General features: G+C 36.6%; 1 pseudogene; it reads right to left on the bottom strand.

Moving 5' to 3' along the window:
* Nucleotides 1-13,521: 13,521 nt before the first annotated feature.
* Nucleotides 13,522-26,881, bottom strand: part of LOC116587235 — a 75,765-nt pseudogene continuing 62,405 nt past the window's right edge.

Raw genomic sequence — 26,881 nt, 5'->3', positions numbered from 1 at the left:
TATCAGAAATTTACTGAAATAATACCAATAAGAAAGATACTTTTAAAGGTAACGGAGACATGACTTTCTGTATATTAAATTTGGAAAATGATGTCTTATAGCAAACTTATATCTTATAGAAACTGTATTTTCTAGATAAGTGCTCCTATGAGTACTGGATAACCAAAAGACCATAATCTAATTCAAGATAAAACGGTTTAGTAGAAAATAATTGAGTTTTCTATTGCTTGCCATATACTGAGAAATGATGTTGTATATTCATTTAATATAATGAGAATCTCATTTAAATGACATCTATGTAAACATTTGATGTACAGAATGATGTTGGGTTTGTACTCCGCTTTTGCTGACATGTTAGCATCTGTCTTCAATCTGTTAGAAGAATGAGCTCCCAGGTTGTTGTTTGTTTATTTATAATACTGCAGATTTTTTCCATGGCAATAGGAAAGACTTACTAGAAAGATGCTTTCTTCTAACCTTAAGAATTATAGTCTAAATCACTAGTTTAAAAATGTCAGTTTGTAGGCTAAATTTTTAATTGAAATGTGTATGTAAGTTACCTAGCCTGGAGCAGTAAGGTAAAGTATCACCCCACAAATATAATCACTCTCGTGAAAAAATACCACTAAATAAACAACATCTCAGATGCAAAATCCCTGCCTATCTCCCCACCCCTAGGATTGGAAATAATCATTCACCAGCTCTGTTCTAACTCCTAATAACCCAAAGGATACTTATAAACTACATTCCCTTCCTTTTACATGTGTACCTTAGATTTGCCTTTTATAGGACTGAGGAAGAATGGTGAAACTTGCTATAGCTAATTTAATTGGATAGGGCAGAAATGTAACATATTAATCCAGTCACACTGATTCTTTACTCATAACCTTCTGATACACTACATGTGTGAAGTGGGCTCTTTTAACACCTTGCCATGTTCTGATGTCCGAGGATTACTGTAGCCTTTTCCATCTTGCGATGGATCCTGCTTCCATTGATTGATTCTGCTCTTGGGCTTTCAAGTGGGGATAGCTCTTTCCTGCTTCAGGAAACTCATACAGTCATTCCTTGCTGTTGAAATGCCCTTGTCCAAACCCCATTTGGCCATATCAATGCATCACTCAGCTTTACTTCCCCAGACTTCCAAATCGACATCAATGTTTCTGTTATACTCTCTCATATTCTCCAGTTTTAATTTGTATGTATTATTACAAAATATGACAAATGTTATTTGCATGATTATTTGTTTAAAGGCAGACTTCTACATTAAAATGGAGACTCCATCAGGGAACGACAAATCTTTCTCCTACATATTTAGTGCCATGCCTGATCCCAGTTGTGCAGAAAGAGTTCAATAAATATATATTATGTGAATCAGCTGCCCATAAATACCTGCTCTGCTAGTTTATAGGAAATTTCTGAAAAGGTTGCTATTATGCAAACCTTTTGGTTTTAAAATAGAATCCAAGGTCAGAGCAAGTCAAGGATCAAGTTTCCAAATGAGGTACTCATTAACTTTGAACAAAATTATACTATAGCTCTTTATAGGCTAGAAATACATGTTTCTTAATATAATGCATGGACAGTATTATAATTATTAGTATAATAATATGATTTGGCTAAGGTTTAATGTAGAATTCTCAACGGAGAGATTCCCTCTGACCAAGTAAATTTGTTGGCTAGCCAAGCTTTACTACAATTCATTCTGCAAAAATGGTGCAAATCCAACTGGGAAAAAAATTATTATACTTTTTGCCTTATATAGAATATTTCACTCCCACCTTTCAATAGGTGGGGCATTATGGCTATGATTAAGACTTTGAAAAATAATGTTTCTTGCATTCTTTAAACAATGAGGTTTTTTCTTGGGGAAAATATTAAAATCAAATTAGATTTGTTGAGGTATTGCTATGACAAAAATGATTGTCCAGATCTTACCTGGATAATGGATTAATGGTAGGAAAATCATTTATTATTTTATTCAAGTGATAAAATAATTTAATTATCTATAAATTTTAAAGGACCAATATAATTTGTCCCAAGCAACACTATTTATTAAGATATTTGGCTAGTTTTCTAAAATGTGTAACATTAATATAGCTTTGGTTTAGTATTATTCATATTTTCCCCTAAATTTTAGGATTAATTTAGATATTAAAAATTTATTTAATATCTTAAGCGTAAAAAAATCTGTGGATATTTTAAACATTTTTTTATTTAATTTATTTTTATTTATTTATTTATTTATTTATTTTAATTTTTTATTTTTTATAAACATATATTTTTATCCCCAAGGGTACAGGTCTGTGAATCACCAGGTTTACACACTTCACAGCACTCACCAAAGCACATACCCTCCCCAATGTCCATAATCCCAGCCCCTTCTCCCAAACCCCCTACCCCCAGCAACCCTCAGTTTGGTTTGTGAGATTAAGAGTCACTTATGGCTTGTCTCCCTCCCAATCCCATCTTGTTTCATTGATTCTTCTCCTACCCACTTAAGCCCCCATGTTGCATCACCACTTCCTCATATCAGGGAGATCATATGATAGTTGTCTTTCTCTGCTTGACTTATTTCACTAAGCATGATACGCTCTACTTCCATCCATGTTGTCGCAAATGGCAAGATTTCATTTCTTTTGATGGCTGCATAGTATTCCATTGTGTATATATACCACATCTTCTTGATCCATTCATCTGTTGATGGGCATCTAGGTTCTTTCATAGTTTGGCTATTGTGGACATTGCTGCTATAAACATTCGGGTACACGTGCCCCTTTGGATCACTACGTTTGTATCTTTAGGGTAAATACCCAATAGTGCAATTGCTGGGTCATAGGGCAGTTCTATTTTCAACATTTTGAGGAACCTCCATACTGTTTTCCAGAGTGGCTACACCAGCTTGCATTCCCACCAACAGTGTAGGAGGGTTCCCCTTTCTCCACATCCTCGCCAGAATCTGTCATTTCCTGACTTGTTGATTTTAGCCATTCTGACTGGTGTGAGGTGATATCTCATTGTGGTTTTGATTTGTATTTCCCTGATGCCGAGTGATATGGAGCACTTTTTCATGTGTCTGTTGGCCATCTGGATGTCTTCTTTGCAGAAATGTCTGTTCATGTCCTCTGCCCACTTCTTGATTGGATTATTTGTTCTTCAGGTGTTGAGTTTGCTAAGTTCTTTATAGATTCTGGACACTAGTCCTTTATCTGATATGTCGTTTGCAAATATCTTCTCCCATTCTGTCAGTTGTCTTTTGATTTTGTGAACTGTTTCCTTTGCTGTGCAAAAGCTTTTGATCTTGATGAAATCCCAATAGTTCATTTTTGCCCTTGCTTCCCTTGCCTTTGGTGTTGTTCCTAGGAAGATGTTGCTGCAGCTGAGGTCGAAGAGGTTGCTGCCTATGTTCTCCTCAAGGATTTTGATGGATCCTTTCGCACATTGAGGTCCTTCATCCATTTTGAGTCTATTTTGGTGTGTGGTGTAAGGAAATGGTCCAATTTCATTTTTCTGCATGTGGCTGTCCAATTTTCCCAGCACCATTTATTGAAGAGGCTGTCTTTTTTCCATTGGACATTCTTTCCTGCTTTGTCGAAGATTAGTTGACCTTAGAGTTTAGGATCTATTTCTGGGCTCTCTATTCTGTTCCATTGACCTATGTGTCTGTCTGTTTTTGTGCCAGTACCATGCTGTCTTGATGATGACAGCTTTGTAATAGAGCGTAAAGTCCGGAATTGTGATGCCACCAACGTTGGCTTTCTTTTTCAATTTCCCTTTGGCTATTCGAGGTCTTTTCTGGTTCCATATAAATTTTAGAATTATTTGTTCCATTTCTTTGAAAAAGGTGGATGGTACTTTGATAGGAATTGCATTAAATGTGTAGATTGCTTTAGGTAGCATAGACATTTTCACAATACTTATTCTTCCAATCCAGGAGCATGAAACATTTTTCCATTTCTTTGTGTCTTCCTCAATTTCTTTCATCAGTACTTTATAGTTTTCTGAGTATAGATTCTGTGCCTCTTTGGTTAGGTTTATTCCTAGGTATCTTATGGTTTTGGGTGCAATTGTAAATGGGATTGACTCCTTAATTTCTCTTTCTTCTGTCTTGCTGTTGGTGTAGAGAAATGCAACTGATTTCTGTGCATTGATTTTATATCCTGACACTTTACTGAATTCCTGTATAAGTTCAAGCAGTTTTGGAGTGGAGTCTTTTGGGTTTTCCACATATAGTATCATATCATCTGCGAAGAGTGATAATTTGACTTCTTCTTTGCCGATTTGGATGCCTTTAATTTCCTTTTGTTGTCTGATTGCTGAGGCTAGGACTTCTAGTACTATGTTGAATAGCAGTGGTGATAATGGACATCCCTGCCGTGTTCCTGACCTTAGCGGAAAAGCTTTCAGTTTTTCTCCATTGAGAATGATATTTGCGGTGGGTTTTTCATAGATGGCTTTGATGATATTGAGGTATGTGCCCTCTATCCCTACACTTTGAAGAGTTTTGATCAGGAAGGGATGCTGTACTTTGTCAAATGCTTTTTCAGCATCTATTGAGAGTATCATATGGTTCTTGTTCTTTCTTTTATTGATGTGTTGTATCACATTGATTTGCGGATGTTGAACCAACCTTGCAGCCCTGGAATAAATCCCACTTGGTCGTGGTGAATAATCCTTTTAATGTACTGTTGAATCCTATTGGCTAGTATTTTGTTGAGTATTTTCGCATCTGTGTTCATCAAGGATATTGGTCTAAAGCTCTCTTTTTGATGGGATCCTTGTCTGGTTTTGGGATCAAGGTGATGCTGGCCTCATAAAATGAGTTTGGAAGTTTTCCTTCCATTCCTATATTTTGGAACAGTTTCAGGAGAATAGGAATTAGTTCTTCTTTAAATGTTTGGTAGAATTCCCTCGGGAAGCCGTCTGGCCCTGGGCTTTTGTTTGTTTGGAGATTTTTAATGACTGTTTCAATCTCCTTACTGGTTATGGGTCTATTCAGGCTTTCTATTTCTTCCTGGTTCAGTTGTAGTAGTTTATATGTTTCTAGGAATGCATCCATTTCTTCCAGATTGTCAAATTTGTTGGCGTAGAGTTGCTCATAGTATGCTCTTAATAGTTTGTATTTCTTTGGTGTTGTGATCTCTCCTCTTTCATTCATGATTTTATTTATTTGGGTCCTTTCTCTTTTCTTTTTGATAAGTCTGGCCAGGGGTTTATCAATTTTATTAAATCTTTCAAAGAACCAGCTCCTAGTTTCGTTGATTTGTTCTATTGTTTTTTTGGTTTCTATTTCATTGATTTCTGCTCTGATCTTTATGATTTCTCTTCTCCTGCTGGGCTTAGGGTTTCTTTCTTGTTCTTTCTCCAACTCCTTTAGGTGTAGGGTTAGGTTGTGTACCTGAGACCTTTCTTGTTTCTTGAGAAAGGCTTGAACCGCTATATATTTTCCTCTCAGGACTGCCTTTGTTGTGTCCCACAGATTTTGAACCATTGTATTTTCATTATCATTTGTTTCCATGATTTTTTTCAATTCTTCTTTAATTTCCCAGTTGACCCATTCATTCTTTAGAAGGATGTTGTTTAGTCTCCATGTATTTGGGTTTTTTTCAAACTTCCTTTTGTGGTTCAGTTCTAGCTTTAGAGCATTGTGGTCTGAAAATATGCAGGGAATGATCCCAATCTTTTGATACCAGTTGAGTCCTGATTTAGGACCGAGGATGTGATCTATTCTGGAGAATGTTCCATGTGCACTAGAGAAGAATGTGTATTCTGTTGCTTTGGGATGAAATGTTCTGAATATATCTGTGATGTCCATCTGGTCCAGTGTGTCGTTTAAGGCCTTTATTTGCTTGTTGATCTTTTGCTTGGATGATCTGTCCATTTCAGTGAGGGGAGTGTTAAAGTCCCCTACTATTATTGTATTATTGTTTATGTGTTTCTTTGATTTTGTTATTAATTGGTTTATATAGTTGGCTGCTCCCACGTTGGGGGCATAGATATTTAAAATTATTAGATCTTCTTGTTGGGCAGACCCTTTGAGTATGATATAGTGTCCTTCCTCATCTCTTATTATAGTCGTTGGCTTAAAATCTAATTGATCTGATATAAGGATTGCCACTCCTGCTTTCTTCTGATGTCCATTAGCATGGTAAATTCTTCTCCACCCCCTCACTTTAAATCTGGAGGTGTCTTCGGGCTTAAAATGAGTTTCTTGGAGGCAACATATAGATGGGTTTTGTGTTTTTATCCATTCTGATACCCTGTGTCTTTTGACAGGGGCATTTAGCCCATTCACATTCAGGGTAACTATTGAGAGATATGAATTTAGTGCCATTGTATTGCCTGTAAGGTGACTGTTACTGTATATGGTCTCTGTTCCTTTCTGATCTACCACTTGTAGGCTCTCTCTTTGCTTAGAGGACCCCTTTCAATATTTCCTGTAGAACTGGTTTGGTGTTTGCAAATTCTTTCAGTTTTTGTTTGTCCTGGAAGCTTTTAATCTCTCCTTCTATTTTCAATGATAGCCTAGCTGGATATAGTATTCTTGGCTGCATGTTTTTCTCGTTTAGTGCTCTGAAAATATCATGCCAGCTCTTTCTGGCCTGCCAGGTCTCTGTGGATAAGTCAGCTGCCAATTTAATATTTTTACCATTGTATGTTACAGACTTCTTTTCCCGGGCTGCTTTCAGGATTTTCTCTTTGTCACTGAGACTTGTAAATTTTACTATTAGGTGACGGGGTGTGGGCCTATTCTTATTGATTTTGAGGGGCGTTCTCTGAACCTCCTGAATTTTTATGCTCGTTCCCTTTGCCATATTGGGGAAATTCTCCCCAATAATTCTCTCCAGTATACCTTCTGCTCCCCTCTCTCTTTCTTCTTCTTCTGGAATCCCAATTATTCTAATGTTGTTTCGTCTTATGGTGTCACTTATCTCTCGAATTCTCCCCTCGTGGTCCAGTAGCTGTTTGTCCCTCTTTTGCTCAGCTTCTTTATTCTCTGTCATTTGGTCTTCTATATCACTAATTCTTTCTTCTGCCTCATTTATCCTAGCAGTTAGAGCCTCCATTTTTTATTGCACCTCATTAATAGCTTTTTTGATTTCAACTTGGTTAGATTTTAGTTCTTTTATTTCTCCAGAAAGGGCTTTTATATCTCTCGAGAGGGTTTCTCCAATATCTTCCATGCCTTTTTCGAGCCCGGCTAGAACCTTGAGAATTGTCATTCTGAACTCTAGATCTGACATATTACCAATGTCTGTATTGATTAGGTCCCTAGCCTTCGGTTCTGCCTCTTGTTCTTTTTTTTGTGTTGAATTTTTCCGTCTTGTCATTTTGTCCAGATAAGAGTATATGAAGGAGCAAGTAAAATACTAAAAGGGTGGCCACAACCCCAGGAAAATATGCTTTAACCAAATTAGAAGAGATCCCAAATCGTAAGGGGGAGAAAGGGGATAAAAAGAGGTTCAAAAAGGAAGAAAGAAAAAAAAAGAGAAAAGAAAAAAAAAAGAAAAGAATTAAAAAAAAAGAAAACAAATAAGAAAAATATAAAAAAGAAAAAATATATGTATTAGATAAACTGGTTAAAAAACGTTAAAAAAGAAAAAGGTAAAATTTAAAAAAAAAAATTTACCAGAAGGCGAGAAAAAAAAACAAAAAATGAAAAAGAAAAGAATTAAATTAACTGCAAGACTAAAAAAAATCACAGGGAGAAAGCCATGAGTTCCGTGCTTTGCTTTCTCCTCCTCTGGAATTCTGCTGCTCTCCTTGGTATTGAAACCGCACTCCTTGGTAGGTGAACTTGGTATTGGCTGGATTTCTTGTTGATCTTCTGGGGGAGGGGCCTGTTGTAGTGATTCTCAAGTGTCTTTGCCCCAGGCGGAATTGCACCGCCCTTAGCAGGGGCCGGGGTGAGTAATCCGCTCGGGTTTGCTTTCAGGAGCTTTTGTTCCCTGAGCGCTTTCTGTAGAGTTCTGGAGGACCGGAATACAAATGGCGGCCTCCTGGTCTCCCCCCGGAGGAGCCGAGAGCCCAGGGCCCCACTTCTCAGTGCGCCCTCAGAGAACAGTGCCAGTTACTCCCGTCTGCCTGACCTCTGGCCGCGCTCCGAGCTCATCGAGCCTGCGACCGGTTCAAGGTAACACCGAGCTGTGAGCTTACTGTCGGCCCTGTCTCTGTAGCCGGCTTTCCCGTTCCAATACCCGCAAGCTCTGCGACACTCAGACACCCCCGATCCTTCTGTGACCCTGCGGGACCTGAGGCCACGCTGACCCCGCGTGGGCTTCGCCCCGGTTTAGCCTCTGGAGGGATGTCCCTCAGCGGAACAGACTTTTAAAAGTCCCGATTTTGTGCTCCGTTGCTCCGCCGCTTGCCGGGAGCCGGCCCCTCCCCCCGGGGTCTATCTTCCCGTCGCTTTGGATTCACTTCTCCGCCAGTCTTACCTTTCAGAAAGTGGTTGTTTTTCTGTTTCCAGAATTGCTGTTCTTCTTCTCTTCGATCTGCCGATGGATTTTCAGGTGTTTACAATCTTTAGATAAGCTATCTAGCTGATCTCCGGCTAGCTGAAGTAGTCTCAGCCTGCTACTTCTCTGCCATCTTGACTCCTCCCCCCTATTTTAAAAATTTTTTAAAACATTACTTTCTCTTGGACCACTAACAGAAATCTAAGTCACCTGGATAAGTACTAAGCTTTTATTGACACAGTAAGAAATTAAAGGTTTCAACTTCTAAATTTGACAATCTTGTAACTTAAAAGCATATTTATCTATTTTTAAGTGCATATTTGAAATATAGTTAAAATTATTTAAAATAATAAACATGAAAAGGATTCTAAATGACCCCAAATATGTAAATTATATACATTATATAAATTCTGACTATAAGCATCATACTTTTTATATTTTCTTTAGTCTGTAAGGGTATGCTAGAACATGATCTCAGGCCATAATTTTATTATGATGTGACTCTATGATGACTTACAGTAAAATGAAGGTAATGCAAATATTTATTTAGGTTAATGTTCATTAGCATATTCTTCCCAATATGAAGAATGATGACTATTTATCAAAATAAAGGGCCACCTGACTTAGTTTCCTGAAAGAAGTAAACAAAATTAAATATATCCTTGTATATTTAGCTTCCTTAAGGTACAAAGCTATATAAATTTTTTACAAGAAAATAAACAACCATATCAAGAAATTTAAAGGATATTTGATTTTCCTACACAATGTCTATTCTAAAGTATGTAGATCTATATAATCAATACAAAATAAAATCAGGTTTCCTATCCATAACTGTATCAAGTAAAAGTAGTACTAAATCAGAAGGTCCTTGGGGATGCTGGGAACGAGATTATGGTCAACGTGATACATATGACAATCACTTTATGGGTCTGCAAGGAAGAACATCAAAAAGGCATCCACCCTCCAGAACACGTGCACGTGTTAATTAGAAACCCAGACACCTCTCAAGTGGGCAATTCCATAGAGTATGCACCAGGGTCAGGGGCAGCAGAAACTGATATTTTTAACATTGATTAATGATTTTTGTCAAGCAGAGTCATCCCTTGAAGGGTACTGTCCTAGGGCAGTTCCCAATGTGAGGAGACTCCACTTTCATGGACATTTTAATGATGTTCAGAAAAGAGAAGAGAGGTCAGCATTTCACCCAACCTTCACTCAAAAGTAGGGCTCCTACTGCCACCCTGCTTCTACCTGAGCAAAAAGCCTCCCAAGAATTGCTAAAAAAACCAGATAACAGATAAATGATCAATATTCTTCTCATGTTTCATATAGCCTTCAACTCAGCATGCTTCTATCATTCAGAGTTTATTGAAAGTTAGCTGAAAATTACTGCATGTTTTTCTGCCATTTCAAACTATTGAACTTGGAAAGCACACAGCTTTTAAATTAAATTCAAGGGAGACTAGTTTTTGCATAAAAGAAAAAAATTCTAACAGGTGTAAGAAAATGGGATTTAGACTAGGAAGACAAGTGAATGTTTTATGAAATTTGAACTGACTCACAACAATCAGAATACAACCAGCAGTGGCTTAGGGATTAATCTTTAAAGAAGACTGGTGACTGTGTCATGCTGATACATGCATCTCCCAAGAATTGACTGGCTTGTGTTTGCTTAGTAAAGATTTCCTACAGGTTATCCCAGTTAAGCTTGATAGCTTGTTAACAAAGAGTTCCTGCCCAAGGGCACCTTATAGACATTTCACATTGTACTAAATACCATCATAAAATTTACGTGTAGGCAGAAAACAGTCTGTTTATCAAACCTTGCTGAGTTTCCTACCTTAGGTGCATATTTGCAAACCAGATTTACAACCCAACATGTGTTGGCTCATGTCTCAGACACCAAGACAATGCAGCAGGTGAAAATCAGACATTAATAAAAAGGGTGTAATTTTGCTGTAATTAGTATGAACTCAGAACAATTCTGTCACTTTGATAGACTGAGAATTATCAATTAGCATACAATGTAAAAAAATGCTTTGCTACTGGAGGTTTGTGTGGCAATGATTGTGTGAAAGAGAAAATACTGTACTATTAAGCCACTTTAAAAACTGTTATTTCCAAATACATGTTTGCTTTACGTTTTTAAACATTGTTAAACCAAACATGTCTAGCTTGTCCAAGATTATAAGATTATAATTGTGATTGTTTCTTTCTCTAAGGGAAGTTGGATCCTTCAGTAGAGATTGGCAATACATGTTAATAGACATAGTTCCAGGAGAATACATTATATACCCACACACTCTAAATGTATGAGTTAAATGACCTTCTATTACTTGCTTGAAATTTTAATTCATAAAAATTGGTCAATATTTAAAGAGACGTCAGCATAGCAGTATGGTATTTTAAAGTTGGGAAAAGAGAAAATAGCAAAAATAGCAAAAGAAAATAGCAAAGATACCACTAGCTAAGACTAAAGCTGAGTTAATAATCAGGAGTGAGATTAGTTTTATAAGGTACCTTAAAAATAAACAAAAAACAAAAAGATACAACAATCACAAAACACTAATTTAAGACAGATCATGAGGTGGATTTCAAAGAGAAGAACACTCACAAATAAAATAACAATAAAAAACACATTAGACATAATCTTAATTCTAGACTCTAGTCACCTCATTGCCATACACAAAAAATTTTTGATTTGCAAAATAAAACCTACATCCCTAATCCCAAAATTTAATCCATGGTCATTGTCACCACCACCACCACCACCACTAACATTATCACTATAATTATCACCACCCCCCACTGCTATTTCCTTCTCTTTCTCAACTACCTCCTCAAATATTTAAAAATCTGTTATATGCCAACCAATTACTTAAGGACATAGAACTAATAAAAAATGAGTTTTTGCTACAATTTAAAGTCTATTTCTCCTAAGTTCTCAGCTCTTTATAAATGTTCTTAATTTACTAAAAAATATGCCTCTACAATTTCAAATGTGCTAAAAATGATTTTAATAAAAGGTTTAAGCCATATGTAGAACAAAAAAGTTATTTCAGTTCCTAATTAAACATTGTTTAGATTTATATTTTTATCAAATTTAGCATTTAACACCCTTACTTTTGAGCACAAAAATAATTTTTTAAATTAAACCTTTTCCTTTGAGATATTTGTGGACTCATGTGTAATTGTAAGAAAAAAGAGAGAGAGACACCTGAGTGCCTCAGTTGGTTGAGCATCTGATTTTAGCTCAGGTCAGGATCTCAGGGTTCTGGAAGGGAGCCTTGAGGCAATCTCCAAGCTCAGTGGGGAGTCTGTTTTTCCCTCTCCCTCTGCTCCTCCCTCTGTCTCTCTCTCAAATAAATAAATAAATAAAATCTTTAAAAAATATATTTTATTTATTCGACACAACAGGAGAGAGAACAAGCAGGGGGAGCAGCAGAGGGTAATGGAGAAGCAGACTCCCCACTGTGCACGGAGCCCAAGGGGGCTCAATCCCAGAAAACCCTGGGATCATGATCTGACACAAAAGCAGATGCTTAAACAACTGAGCCACCCAGGAGCCCCTAAAATCTTTCTGTCTTTTTTATTTTTGCTATAGTGTATTCGGAGATCTTTATATACTCTAAAGTCCTCTGTTGGATAAATGATTTGCAAATATTTTCTCCCAGTCTGTTTCTTATCTCTCTCTCTCTCTCTCTCTCTCTCTCTCTCTCTCTGTGTGTGTGTGTAGAAGAGAGACTTGTTTTTTCATCCTTTTAATAGTTTTGAAGACATTCAGTTTATTTATTTTTCCTTTTATGGATCATGGTTTTGATATCAAATCCAAGAACTCTCTCCCTAGGCCTAGATCCTAAAGATTTTCTATTTTTTTCTAAAAGTTTTAAAGTTCTCTATTTTTACATCTTAAGTCTGTGATCTATTTTAACTTCAAATTTTGTATAAGGTTGTTTGTTGGGTTGATTGATTGAGTTTACCTGAGATGTCTAAGTGTTCCAGAGCCATTTGTCAAAAAGTTATCCTTCCTCTGTTGAATTGACTTTGCTCTTTTGTCCAAAATCAGTTGAGCCTATTTGTTTGTGTCTATTTCTGTTCTCTATTTTCTTCTTTTGATCTTTATGTCTATTCTTCTACCTATACCATGTTATCTTAATTCATGTAACCGTACAGTAGACCTCAATATTAGATTGATTCCTCTGACACTATTCTTTTTTCCCCAGTACTGTTTTATCTATTCTAAGGTTTATGCCTTCCCAGATAAATTTTAGAATGAGTTTGTCTATATCGACAGAACATCTTGCTGAGACTTTGATAGAAATTGCATTAAATCTATAGATCAGTTTGGGTAGAATAGACCTCTTTGCTGTGTTGCATTTCAATACACAAAGATGGTACTTGTCTTTCTTTTCTTTTCTTTCTTTCTTTTTTTTTTTTTTTTTGACAGGGTTTTCTTTGATTTCTTTTATCAGCTTTTTGGAAATTTTGTTATACAAATCCAATTTTGAAGAATAAAATGTCCCTCCCACCCCGGTAATTTTAATTTTATAAACAAGAAAAAAATCCAAGCAGAATTAGTTTAGGGGGAAAAAGATTAAAAGAAAAAAAAAAAAAAAAGCCAGGTAAAGCATTGCTAAGCATGCAGAAGAGGAGGAGGAGGAAGAAGTAGGGAGAGCCAATAATTCAGGTGTGGCGAAAGTGCAAGGAAGGGCCAGTATACACTGCGTGCCGAAAGTGCTGCTGTGTTTCCACGGCTAAGGAAGCTCAGTTTCTGTGCTCGGCTGGTGGCCAGACAGTTAAGGTGCAGGTGTAGGGAATTTAGGGCGAACCCTGGAACCCTGTCGGGCTACAGACCTGGGGAGTATTATGGATTTACCCCAATCTCCCACCTTCACCATCATACAAGTGAAGAATGTTTTAACTTTTCTGTCCAAAGTTCTCAGAATTTCTTTCACTTTCCGGAGGTCACCTGCATTCACGGTGTGCAGGGTGGTGGCCAAAGACCAGAACAAGTCCGGCATGCGAACCACAGGCTCTGTTTTGCAGACACCAGGGATATCCATCAAGTCATCTCTGTGGCACCTGTGTCCCTGGGTGAGCACGGGGTCAGGAGGTCATCGGTTATGCGAGGTGCAAGAAGGACCGCAGACCTTTTTGAAGTGTGCTCCTGACGGTCGTGTTGAAGTACTGTTTCTCTGTGAATACCCCAATCTTTTGGAAGTTTTCCTTAGGACAAACAAGGGACTTAATGTTAACGGAGATACGTGTGAAAACCAAGCTGTTCTTCCAAAAACAGTATGTAGAGGTTTCATTTTTATAAGATGTTAGAAAAACTATAGCACTCTGTCTTAAGTGTTGACTATTGTGTGTCTAGTGCCAATTAAATATTTAAACTTTGTTAGAAATCTGAAGGCATATATCAAATTATGTAAACGGTGGGAATTCAAGCAGACTTGGATTCTGGCTCCATATAGCTATTTTTGTTTTGGTTTGTTCTGTTTGATCCTGATCATTCTCAACTGTATATTATGAAGTTACATTTGCCGTGGAACTAGATAGAAATTATTTTAAACCCTAGTTCTACTGCAGAGCTGATCAATGACTTTAGCTAATTTACCTCCCTTATTAATTTTCCCATATCTGATGTGGGAATAATGGCATCTGCTTCCTAGGAAGGAGAAATGATTGTAATGATGAAATGTAGTGCTTACAACATAAGCATTTAATCATTGGTAACTTACGACTTTCATAAGCTTGTATGACATGAAAAGGTATTCATACGATGGTAGTAAGGTAGTGGTACAAAATGGAACAATCAGGATTTTGGAGTAGACATTTATAAGTATGGCATCATTTTAGAGGTTCTAGAAAGGTCTTTTACCCAAAATACCTCTCACAATCTTTGATCCATCCAAAATTCTCTCATTAAATTGAAGTTCTTTTTCTATTATTTTTCTTCTAAAATGCAAATACTCTTGGGTAAAATAAGACATCAAAACTTTAGTAGATACAAACAACATTTTATAAGTTGCTCTAGCAAAATAGTTTTTGTATGCAGCATTTTATCATATTAGAAGATATTTGTTCATGTTTTGAAACATTTCGCAAGAAAATAAATTTTGCTGTCAGCAGAAGTTATTGTCAGATACTAGAGGGGAATGATCAGAACATTCCTGAATACTACCACTTAGCTACACAAAAGTGGGGGAACAATTCTCCCTTGTTTCTCCAGATTCTCTCAAGCATTATTAACTATTAGCTTTGCACTTTTAGTAGTGTGGTTCGAGAATAAGGATCAGCTACCCTCAAATCGTCTGCAAATAAGTTGTAAAAATCCAATCCCATAGCTAGCTTATATGCTTTAATAACAGATATATAGTCTAATGTTTTCTAAAAAATCCCCCAAATTATTCTGGAATCTGTGTCAGCTATTTCCTGCTTCTGGAACTATAATGCTTTAATGAATTTCAACTTAAAAAATGTAGATTTTGATGTTTTGGTTAGGAAATAAATCCAAGTAGCTTTAGGTTCTGAGCAGATGAATAAGAATGTTTAAGGACATGTATATGCTTAAAAATTTTTTTAAACTTTATTTGCATTTTGATAATGGGGCAAAGCAGACTTTTGGCTAAAATAATGGCAATAGAAGCTACACCCACTGCCAAGGGTGCTTACTTTGGCTTCTCTAAGGTTGAATTTAGCTCAGAACATGAACAGGCAATTTTATGAGAGATAGAGTACCAAGTGCTAAATCAAATAAATATATAGGTAAATGCCTAATGAACCTCTGAAGCAGATGTGGACAATTTCAATATGCTAACTATTATATAAAATTATTAGTTAGAGAGTGCAAAATAAAATCATATTAAGCATAGCACATGATATAGAAAATGGACAAAAGCAAAGCAAAAGAAGGCTTTGCCAAACGGTTTTGAACTGAACTTCGTTTTAAACATTTAGCATATGTATGTTCTGAATAGCTTCTTTCAAAAATACTTTTAAAGATAATTTAGACTTTAACTGAACTACATTTCCAATTGTTGTGGAGCCTCTTAGAGCCCTTATTTTGCTTTTTTTTTTTTTTTAATTCAGAGGAAACAAAAATTTTAAACTTTTTATAATGTCCATATGTTAGCATTAAATCTGGTACTGTAGAAAAAGAAACAGCCTTTATCTTTTAAAGGTTTCCACCTAGTGGCAAAGTTATTTTGAGCAAAATGTAGGACCTAAGTGATTAAAGCATATTGAAACAGTAACATTAGGCAAATGTTTCATCCTTAACCCTTTAGTGAAGTTGAGAACCATACATTACATACATTCAAGATGTTAAAAGCAAGTGACCCACTAAACAATGTCTTAGAATAAGGCCAGTTTTCTTCCTTTAGGTTTACTACATTGCTGCCTAAATTGCTGTTAAGGATGGCATAACTCTAGGAAAACTGTGAGAAATTGTTATAAGCTTCAGAGAAAGGTGCAGCATATGATATAGTAATTTTCTTTAGGATTACAAATAAAATATATATGTGGTCAGATTATTCATAGTGAATAATATTGTCCTGCAAATGAGTGAGGTGATGAACTCTTACCATTAATTAATCATACAAATTTGGGGAAGACTGCCTTTCTAGTTCTCCATTTTATGCTCTGCAAAATGGCGGGGGGGAGGTTGAAATCATATTAGGGACTATATGCTAGTAGGCATGGGCCAATTTGGCTTTTTGTGTATTCTGTTTAATCTGTACATAGTAGAAGAGGAGGATGAAGGTGAAGGGGGGAGTTGAAAGTATTTTAACTTTTAAATAGAACAGGCAGTCTGTTGAGTCCCTTTAGACAATAGCTGTTTTACTTTTTATGTTACCCATTTTGGCTCCAAAACTGCTCCAGAAGTAGATAACTATCATTTCTTTTTTCCTAATGAATGAAGAAACCTAGGCTTATGGAAGTTAAATGATTAGCCTGAGGTCACATAGCCAAAAAACGGAGGGACAGAGATCCTAGTATACTGTAATCCAGAAGTCAAGGTCTTAACATATTTCAAACTAGGGATATGACATCTATATTTTATTTATTTTTAAAAAGATTTTATTTATTTGACAGAGAGAGAGAAAGAGAGAGAAAGAGCACAAGCAGGGGGAGTGGGAGAGGGAGAGGGAGAAGCAGACTCCCTCCTGAGCAGGGTGCCTGACATGGGGTTCGATCCCAGGACTCTGGGATCATGACCTAAGCCAAAGGCAGAGTCTTAACTGAGAGCGATCCAGGTGACCCCAACATCTATATTTTATAGTTCATTAGTCATTTTTTACCTTGCCTCAGTATACCTCAGTTTTGAAGATGCATGCATGGAAACAAAGAGGTCATCTTTTATTTGTAATGTTTGTTATATTTTTGTGGCTACTGTGATTTATATAATTGAAACATATTTTGATAAAGATAAGAGCAAAGAATAAGGCAGAGAATTGATATAAATTTTTTTCCCATAAGATCCTATCAGAACTTCAGCATGGATTTGTGTAACAAAATGTTACAAAGCACTTAAAATAGAATTTGAAATATCTCTAAAACAAGTTCAGCATTTGGGTGACATACTTTTATGAAACTGGTCCTGGGATTGTAAGGCTGATAACTTGTTTACCAGGGAGACCAAAGAGTTCCCTCAATCACATGACCAAATGCAAGAAATGTGGACTTTGAATATTTACAATATTTAAATCTATCTCCTCTTCTAAATATGCATTTTAGCAACATATATGCTACATCAGCAAGGGAAAAGGACAGGAGGGTAACTTTTTGGATTCTTCCTGTGGACCGGCACGTCTTAGATTCAGAAATCCAGTGATTAAAATGAAAAGATTACCACAGAAACTTGTATGTAATATGACTCATTCCAACAAATTGTACATTAATCATACTCAATATGTGTGATTCACATCAGCTCATCCTAAGGAAAGGGCAACATAGTGACTAAAATTTTCACATTGCTTTTCCAATAATGTTTTACTGTGTGGTTTTCATGTGAAAATTGCTGAAGTTGGCCTTAAAATGCCAAAGAAATTCTAAGCATATTCAGGCACCTGAGCTCATTGTGCATTTGAAATTGCTCTATGCTCTGCTCTGAGTAAACTGACCACTGAGGTTAATAGTCATCAAGCTAGGGCTTTCTGACCTATTGGAAATTTAGATCTTAGCTTACTTTGTACTGCAGCATCCTCTGCTAGTCCTCCAAGGATTTACTGCAAACTGTACAAAGCAATTATGAGTTTGAGAAACGATGAAGCCAGAGAAAGCAAGATTAGCTTCCTAAAATTTTCCTTTTCTCTTTTTTTACTTTAGTCTTTCACTTCACAATGAGTTAACAGAATGAGGTAGAGAAAATTCTCCCATAGTTTAGAAAGTTGAACCTCTTTCCTTGCTTAGGTGATAGCACTGACACTTCACACAGAGGGCTAATTTACATTTAATGCTCTGGAAATTAATTACAGAGAATAAAGATAATTGTAAAAGCACCCCCAATATGCACTTCCAAAAATAAACAAACAAACCACATCATGATTACTAAGCAGCCATCTAATGCTTAATTTTATGCACAGTGGGAAGGGCACCAGTAGTCTGGAAAAGGATGGAGGGGAGAGAGGAAAAAAATACTAATTTGAAATATGTAACAGCAGAGGCAGTTTTATGTGGTAATGACCTGCAGCTTTCCCAGCAGGAGTGGAAGTCCTCAAAGCCTTTTGCATGGAGTCCAAGGATGTGTTTACTGGAATTTGGGTCTAGCCAGTCAGCCAAATGACTTAAATGATGATTTGACCAACTTCAAGAATTTTTCCTGTGCCAGTGGGTGGATGTGCCAGTCATAAGCACATTGCTTTTTATTTTTTTAGCACATTGCTTTTGCTGTTATGATGAATTGGTTGTGTGTCATGAAACAAATTCCTTTGACTAAAATTATCCTTTTATATAGAAGACTGAGACTTGTTTACCTCGAGAGGAGTCACAATGTGATCAAATTTACATTTGATATTATTTTAGAAATTTGAGTGTAGAGTTCTATTTCTTTTAAGTGCTGCAGTTAACTTCAGTGGGGGCAAATAAACCCTTTGTCATATGTTCCTACATGGTGCCTACCAAAGCATTTGTTGGAATTATGATAGAGGGCAAGAAGAAAGAGGAGCATGAGTAAATAATTTGTGTTCCTATGTCAGATAATCAATGAAGCTCCCGTTCCCTAAGTTCTATTTAAAATAAAAAACCTTCTCCCCTACATTCTCAGCTACAGACTAGGTAGCAGGAATCAATGGTTTATTCTTTCACAGGTTTGGAAGTCAGAAATTTAAAATTAGTATTGCTGGGATGAAATCAAAGTTGTGGAAGGGCCACCTTCCCACTGGAAGCCATAGGAGAGAATTTGTTTTCTCCTTTTCCGTTTTCCACTCCTTTTCCGTTTTCCTTTTCCGCATTCCTTTTCTTGTGGTTACATTGCTCCAGGTTCTGCCTTGATGGTCACATTCTTCTCTCTTATGTCTACAGTTTATTTCTACCTCTCTCTTACAAGAATACTTGGGATTGCATTTGAGGACCATTCTGGAAATTCCAAAATAATTTCTCCATGGTCACATCGGTCACATGGTCACATTGTCTTCTCTCTTATGTCTCCAGTTTATCTCTGCCTCTCTCTTATAAGAACACTTGTGATTGCATTTAAGGACCATTCTGGAAATTCCAAAATAATTTCTTTATTCAAAGATCCTTAATTTAATCACATCTCCAAAGTCCCTTTTTTTTTGCTGTAAAAGGTAACACTGACACCAGGGATTAGGACATGAACATCTTTTGGGTGAGGACATTATTTAGCCTACCATGGTCTACCACCTGGTCTACAAAGATTCAGATCCATCCCACATGCACAATAGAGCTGTCCCATTCCAACATCCTGAGAAGTCTCAACTCATGAAAGTATTATCTCAAGTGTAAAATCTCATCTAAATATTATGAACTCAAAGTCTTAAATTGCATTATCTAAATAATCTAACTTAGAAATGAGTTAGAGTCTGGGTATGATCCAGTCTGGGACAAAATTCCTCTCAATTTCTAGATCTGTGAAACTAGGAAACAAGTTATCTGTTTCTAAAGTACAGTGCTGGGACAGGCCAAGGATTAATAGCTATCTACATTCCTAATACAAAAGGGGGAAAACAGAAGGGAAAAAGGAGTCACTAGCCCCAAAGCAATTTCAGGATCTAGTCACTGTTCATTAGATTCCAAGTGCTGGGAATAATCATCTGTGGTTTGAGGCTTTGCCTTGTGGCCCATGACTCTGGCCTCTGTATACACAGATCTGGTCTTTACTCTTATACCCATGACTCTGGCATGTTGACCTATGGCACTCTATTGGGAATTATATATCCTTCATTGTATCCTCTCTTTGTCCCTTACAGGCAAAGATGGCAGTATTTCTACTGGTAAACATTTCTCAATTCTTGTAGGTCTCCAGGATCCCCTTTGTGACAGGGATTTATGGCAATAGACAAGAGTCCTCTATACCTGTTTTCTGGATAATCCCATCTTTATTTGTGGCTTCTGCTGAGATGGTTGAGTGGGTCCATGAGTCACATGCTTATGCTCTTTAAGAGCCCTCTGTGAGAGAGTACTCTTAACTTTTGATTGTTTGGGCACAATGGCCAGTGGTTGTCTAGCCATACCCATAGCTTTATATTCAGAGTTCATTTTCCTCACAGTAAGTCCCATAATTTTAGAATTTTTTGTAATGTAAAGAGCCTGAGAATTTCCCAAATCATGAAGTCCTGGTTTATTTTTGCTTACTACTTTCTTCCCTGAGTTTTCCTTTTTCCTCTGACATTTGCTATAAGCAATAAGAAGAAATAAAGCTGCACTTAAACCCTTACCTAGGAAATCTCAGTGAAATATTCAAGTTCATTGCTTATAAGTTCTGCTTTCAATATGGTAGGTCATATTTCTGCTAGACTTTCTGATGCTATGTAATAAGGATCACCTTTCCTGCAATTTTCAATAACACTTGCTTAATTTCTTTCTGATCCTTTACTAGACGTGCTTAAGCATCCGGAATTTTATCACGAGTTAGTTCAAAGAAATCTAAGTTTTTCTATCATGCATCTCAAAATTATTCCAAACTTTACCCATTACTCAATCTCAAAGGCACTTCCATATTTTCAGGAATTTGTTACAGCAGCACCCTACTCTCAGTATCAAAATCTGTTTTAGTTTCCTGTGGCTGATATAACCAATTATGACAAATTCAATGACTTAAAGCAACAGGAATTTATTCTCTCACAGTTCTGAAGGCCAGAAATCAGGAATTATTATCGCTGGACTGAAATCCAGTTGTCAGCATGACCACACTCCCTCTGGGGGCTCTAGGAGTGAATCTATCCCTTCTTTCAACTTCTGGTGACTACTGACATTCCTTGGTTGTGGCCACATTACTCTTCAAGGCCAAAATTTTAAAATCTCTGTTAGCTCCATCTTTACATCACCTCCTTTCTGTGTACGTAAAATCTCCCTCTGCCTCTACCCCTTGACAAGGACATACATGATTTAAAATCCACGTGGATAATCCAGAATAATCTTTGCTCCTCATCACAAAAAGTTTTTTAAAAGATTTATTTATTTATTTGAAATGGAGAGGGCACAAGCAGGAGAGGCAGAGGGAGAGAGAGAGAGAGAATCCCTAAGAGAACTCTTTGCTGAGTGTGGAGCCCGATGCAGGCCTCCATCCCAGGACCCTGAGATCATGACCTAAGCCAAAACCAAGAGTCAGGTGCTTACTCGACTCTTTTGAGTGCCCCACCTGGGTGTGCCACCCAGGTGACCCACAAAATTCTTAATAAAACCACATCTGCAAACACCTGTTTCCCTATAAGGTAACATTTATAAATTCCTACGTAGGTTCTGCTGTATTATTGAAATCATAGTGTCTGACTTTGAACATAGAATTACTCAACAGTCACTTTTGTTTCTACTTGGAAATGAGTACTTGGTTTACACTTACTTTTCCATACTCACTTTTTCCTGAGCTTTTCCTATCTTCATAAATGACATTGTCAGGTGGGTAAGCCAAAAATTTAGGAGTTGTTGTGAAGTTCTGTCCTATTATATTTAGTCCATCAATAAGACTGATTGACTAGGACCAAGATACTTTCTTCTCTCTTTTTCCAGTGCTACCATCCTGATCCAAGCTATTGCTCTTTATTGCTGTTTATTTCTCTGGACATTAGCAGTAACTTCTTAAACTATCTCTCAGCTTCCGTTCTAACCTCACAATCTACTCTTCCAACAGTGATCAGAGTATAATCTTCCAAATTTGGTCAGCTAATGTCACTCCCCTGGTTAATATCATTCACTGGTTTCCCATCCATCCTTGGAGTAAAGCTCAGATGTCATACCTTTACTTAACATGCATCATGTAATCTGTAGTCTAATAGATTAATTTTCTCTTTCAAAAAAATGGGCCTCTTTCTTAATGTACAATAAATTAAAATGGCCACTTCTATTCTTAAGGAAAAGAAAATATTTGTTAAAATGGGAACTTTTTGTACTTAAATAATGTCATTTAATTATATATTTAACCTTGCTTTATAAATAGTATCTTCAGGTACTTTTGAAAGATATTTAGAAATATGTGGTTTCAATTACAATTAGATGAACTTTATGTTTGTCGCTTAGTCTGTGGTGGGTATTTTACTAGTATGAGGTCTGAACCTACAACTACCTTATTAATTATCACTTGATAAATGTGTTAAATTTTTCATCGTAAGGCCAAAAATCAGCAGTGATTTATAGAATGCTTGCAGTGAGCCCAAATACATACACATAGTAAGTTGGAAGAATATACATTTCTCCCTGACCTGTAAAAATGTCTCCTTTTTCTATTTTGTCATTTAGTGCCTCAAAATTAAAGGAACCTTGTGAAAGAAATTATACTACTCCAAAGTCAGGATGTTGGTGCAAAAGAACACACACAAAAAACTGAGTTATCAACATTTTTAGTCATAGCTGAAAAAAATGCAAAATTAAAAAATTATACCTTTTGTTTGTCATGTTGATAATTATAAATGTTAATACCTTTATTTTATTATTTTATTTTAATTTAATTTAATTTTATTTTATTTCCAGTACAGGTAACATACAGTGTTATATTAGTTTCAGGTGTACAATATAGCAATTGAACACATCTGTGCAATCCCTGGTGCTCATCACAAATGTGGTCCTTAATTTCTATTGCCTATTTCACTCATCCCCCCTCCCCCACTCACCTCCCCTCTGGTAACCATCAGTTTGTTCTCTATAGCTGAGTCTGTTTCTTGGTTTGTCTCTCTCTTTTTTAAATTCCTTTTTGCTCATTTGTTTTGTTTCTTAAATTCCACATCTGAGTGAAATCATATGGTATTTGTCTTTCTCTGACTGACTTGTTCTCTTAACAGTATACTTTCTAACTCCATCAATATTGTTGCTAATGGCATGATTTCATTCTTTTTTATGGCTGAGTGGTATTCCATTGTGTTTGCTGAGTAATTTTATGGCTGAGTAATATTCCATTGTGTGTGTGTTTGTGTGTTTGTGTGTGTTTACACTACATCTTCTCTTATTTATTTATTAATGGACACTTGGGTTGCTTCTGTAATTTTGTTATTATAAATAATGATGCTATAAACATAAGGGTGCATATGTCTCTTTGAGTTAGTTATTGTTTTTGTATTTTTGGGTAAATACGCTGTAGTGTAATTATTGGATCATAGGGGTAGTTCTATTTTTTAGCTCTTTTAAAGTAATATTTTTTATTTACTTATATGATAGAGAGATCAAGGGAAGGAGCAGAGGGAGGGGGACAAGCAGACTCTGAACTGAGCGTGGAGCCAATGCTGGGCTCAATCTCAGGACCCTGAGATTATGACCCAAGCTAAAATCAAGAGTTGGACACTTAACCAACTGAGCCATCCAGGCATCCCACTATGTTTAACTTTTTGAGGAACTTCCATACTTTTTCCACAGTGGCTGTACCAGTTTGCTTTTAATACCTACTGTTAACAAAAGTATAGAAAATGCAATAATTCAGATACAGTGTACTTGTACATTGTGCTTATACTTGCTCAACCATATTAGAGTTATTTGACAAAAATCATTGCTATCCAACTCTTTATATATTTGAATATAGCTCTTCCCTTTAACTTAATAAAATAATCAGATATGTGCAGGAAATTTATATGTAAGGATATTCATTATATCATTATTTACAAGAATGAAAATTCAAAAAATCTGAAAGCTTATCTAAGAATTTAGAGAATTGAATGATTAAATTATGTTACATTTATATGCTGAAATACCATGTAGCTATTTAAAATCATGATTTAGAAAAACATCCTATGACATGAACAAATCTTCAGGATATATAATCAGAGCAGTTACGTGCTTTATGATACTGGTTTTGTGAGACATGCACACATAAAAAGATCTCTTACCTGTTATCCCAATCAGTGATGCAGAATCAATATTCTTACAATTCCATGAAATTATATGCATACTCACACATAAGTGCTCTGTAATGAGCTATTATCTTTGTCAATAGAATATAACAACAATATAAAACACATTTAAATTAGACTTAAAAAATTGTAAATTGAGCCTTTCATCAAGGGGTGCTTTGAGGTGTCTAGGGGATATAAAGGCTAAAGATAAAGAATTCCTTAATTTCAAGGGTACTGATAGCGTCATACTGAATATGATACTAGTATTCATTCTGTGGAGGGCGTACTTTGGTAAAACCAACCAAATTCATGTGTTTAGGGAAATATTACTATTATAAATGTGAATACCTATTTTGTACCATAAAAATCTTATATGAGTATTAGATTTTAATAATTTATACTAAAAGATTCATTAAAATAAACTAATCTTTAAAAGGAGTCCGTTCTTGCTAAAAGAATCAGAGAAGAAATTATAGTAGACTCCAGATTCTGAGCACTTTTCTTACCATCTTTTTCATAACTATAATATCTTCATTCTTAAAAGGAACTTATATGGGGCACCTGGGTGGCTCAGTGGGTTGAGCCTCTGCCTTTGGCTCAGGTCATGATCTTGGGGTCCTGGGATCAAGTCCCACATCGGGTTCTGTGCTCAGCGGGGAGCCTGCTTCCTCCTCTCTCTCTGCCTGTCTCTCTGTCTACTTGTGATCTTTGTCTGTCAAATAAATAAATAAAATATTAAAAAAAAAAGGAACTTATACATCTGTCACATCTTATAAGTAATCCAAAAATTGTCTTCTTTCTGTGCACTCAATCATATTCTATTCCTTTCTTTGCTGTTTCTTTTTCTCAGAGCCAGAATTATTGTTATCACCAGCTACATAGGACTGTCAACTAATAAAAACCAAGTCATGTGCTTTCTAGCTCTCTGCACTTCTTCAGGGATGTTCTATGAAAAGAGTTTACATCAAATCCAAGAGAAATGGGGAGGAGTTGCTACTGCCTCAAAATTTGCTTAAACACTTTCATATAGAGTGTTACACAATGTGTATAGGTATTAATTATCCTAATTGCACATTTGTTTACCATAAAGCATTGGTTTTACCATAACAACTAAAACCCCAAAATGCAATCTAAATGATAATGAATACTTATACATAGTCACATGCATTTTTTCAGCTTGCTCAAATATGGGTAAGAGATTATAGATCAATGTACTAGTTAGATATAGCATAAACAGTTGCAAAAGACTCTGGAATCTAGGTTAGACTGTGTCTTTGAAGGCCTGCTTAAGCTTTGCTAACATTCTATTATTCCAGCATTTCTTTGTGCTTGGAAGTCAATTGCAGAGGTGTCTTGTAGGTCTTCTACATTTTTGTGTCTTTCTTATCCAGGGATTTCCATTTTGATGAATAGTATTTACAAGTTAGTCCCCTTCATTTAGTGGAGTTTATAGCTCTGTTAAAACAGGGAAAATTTTCTTCATCTTTGTATGCCTAGAATCAAGCAAAGTACCTGACACATAATAGATTATAGATACAATGAATGTTAAAAGGAATGAATACAATGATACTGATACTTTGAAAATGTTATAGAAATTCAAAATTGTAGAATTTTAACAATGATTTCCCAAAATTGGCCACTTACTTACTTTTGAGAGTAATTCAGGTTTAATTTAAGGTTTTCATGAAATTTATTTTAAAAATAATGATAAAAGAAATCATCTAATATTATAAAGACTGTTATGGAGATTAAAAATACTTCTGGAAGGAGAGGTGTCAAGATGGCAGAGAAGTAGCAGGCTGAGACTACTTCAGCTAGCAGATCAGCTAGATAGCTTATCTAAAGATTGCAAACACCTGCAAATCCATCAGCAGATCGAAGAGAAGAAGAACAGCAATTCTGGAAACAGAAAAACAACCACTTTCTGAAAGGTAGGACTGGCGGAGAAGTGAATCCAAAGCGACAGGAAGATAGACCCTGGGGGGAGGGGCTGGCTCCCGGCAAGCAGCGGAGCAACGGAGCACAAAATCAGGACTTTTAAAAGTCTGTTCCGCTGAGGGACATCACTCCAGAGGCTAAACCGGGGCGAAGCCCACGCAGGACCAGCGTGGCCTCAGGTCCCGCAGGATCACAGAAGGATTGGGGGTGTCTGAGTGTCGCAGAGCTTGCGGGTATTGGAACGGGAAAACCGGCTACAGAGACAGAGCTGACAGTAAGATCACAGCTCAGGGGTACTTTGAACCCATTGCAGGCTCGGTGAGCTCGGAGCGCGGCCGGAGGTCAGGCAGACGGGAGAAACTGGGCGCTGTTCTCTGAGGGTGCACTGAGGAGTGGGGCCCTGGGGTCTCGGCTCCTCCGGGCCGGAGACCAGGAGTCCGCCATCTGTATTCCCGTCCTCCGGAACTCTACAGAAAGCACTCAGGGAACAAAAGCTCCTGAAAGCAAACCTGAGCAGATTACTCAGCCCCTGGTAAGGGTGGTGCAATTCCGCCTGGGGCAAAGACACTTGAGAATCACTACACCAGGCCCCTCCCCCAGAAGATCAACAAGAAATCCCGCCAAGACCAAGTTCGCCTACCAAAGAGTGCGGTTTCAATACCAAGGAGAGCAGCAGAATTCCAGAGGAGGAGAAAGCAAAGCACGGAACTCATGGCTTTCTCCCTGTGATTTTTTTTAGTCTTGCAGTTAATTTAATTTTCTTTTTCATTTTTTTTTCTCTTCTTCTGCTAAATTTTTTTTAACTTTTACCCTTTTCTTTTTAATGTTTGTTAACTAGTTTATCTAATATATATATATTTTCTTTTTATATTTTTCTTTATTCGTTTCTTTTTTTAAATTCTTTTCTTTTTTTTCTTTCTTTCTTTTTGAACCTCTTTTTATCCCCTTTCTCCCCCCTCACGATTTGGGATCTCTTCTGATTTGGTT

This window comes from Mustela erminea, chromosome 3 (genome assembly GCF_009829155.1).
Source record: "Mustela erminea isolate mMusErm1 chromosome 3, mMusErm1.Pri, whole genome shotgun sequence".
NCBI classification, from domain to species: Eukaryota; Metazoa; Chordata; class Mammalia; order Carnivora; family Mustelidae; genus Mustela; species Mustela erminea.
This window is presented reverse-complemented; position numbering and strand designations above follow the sequence as displayed.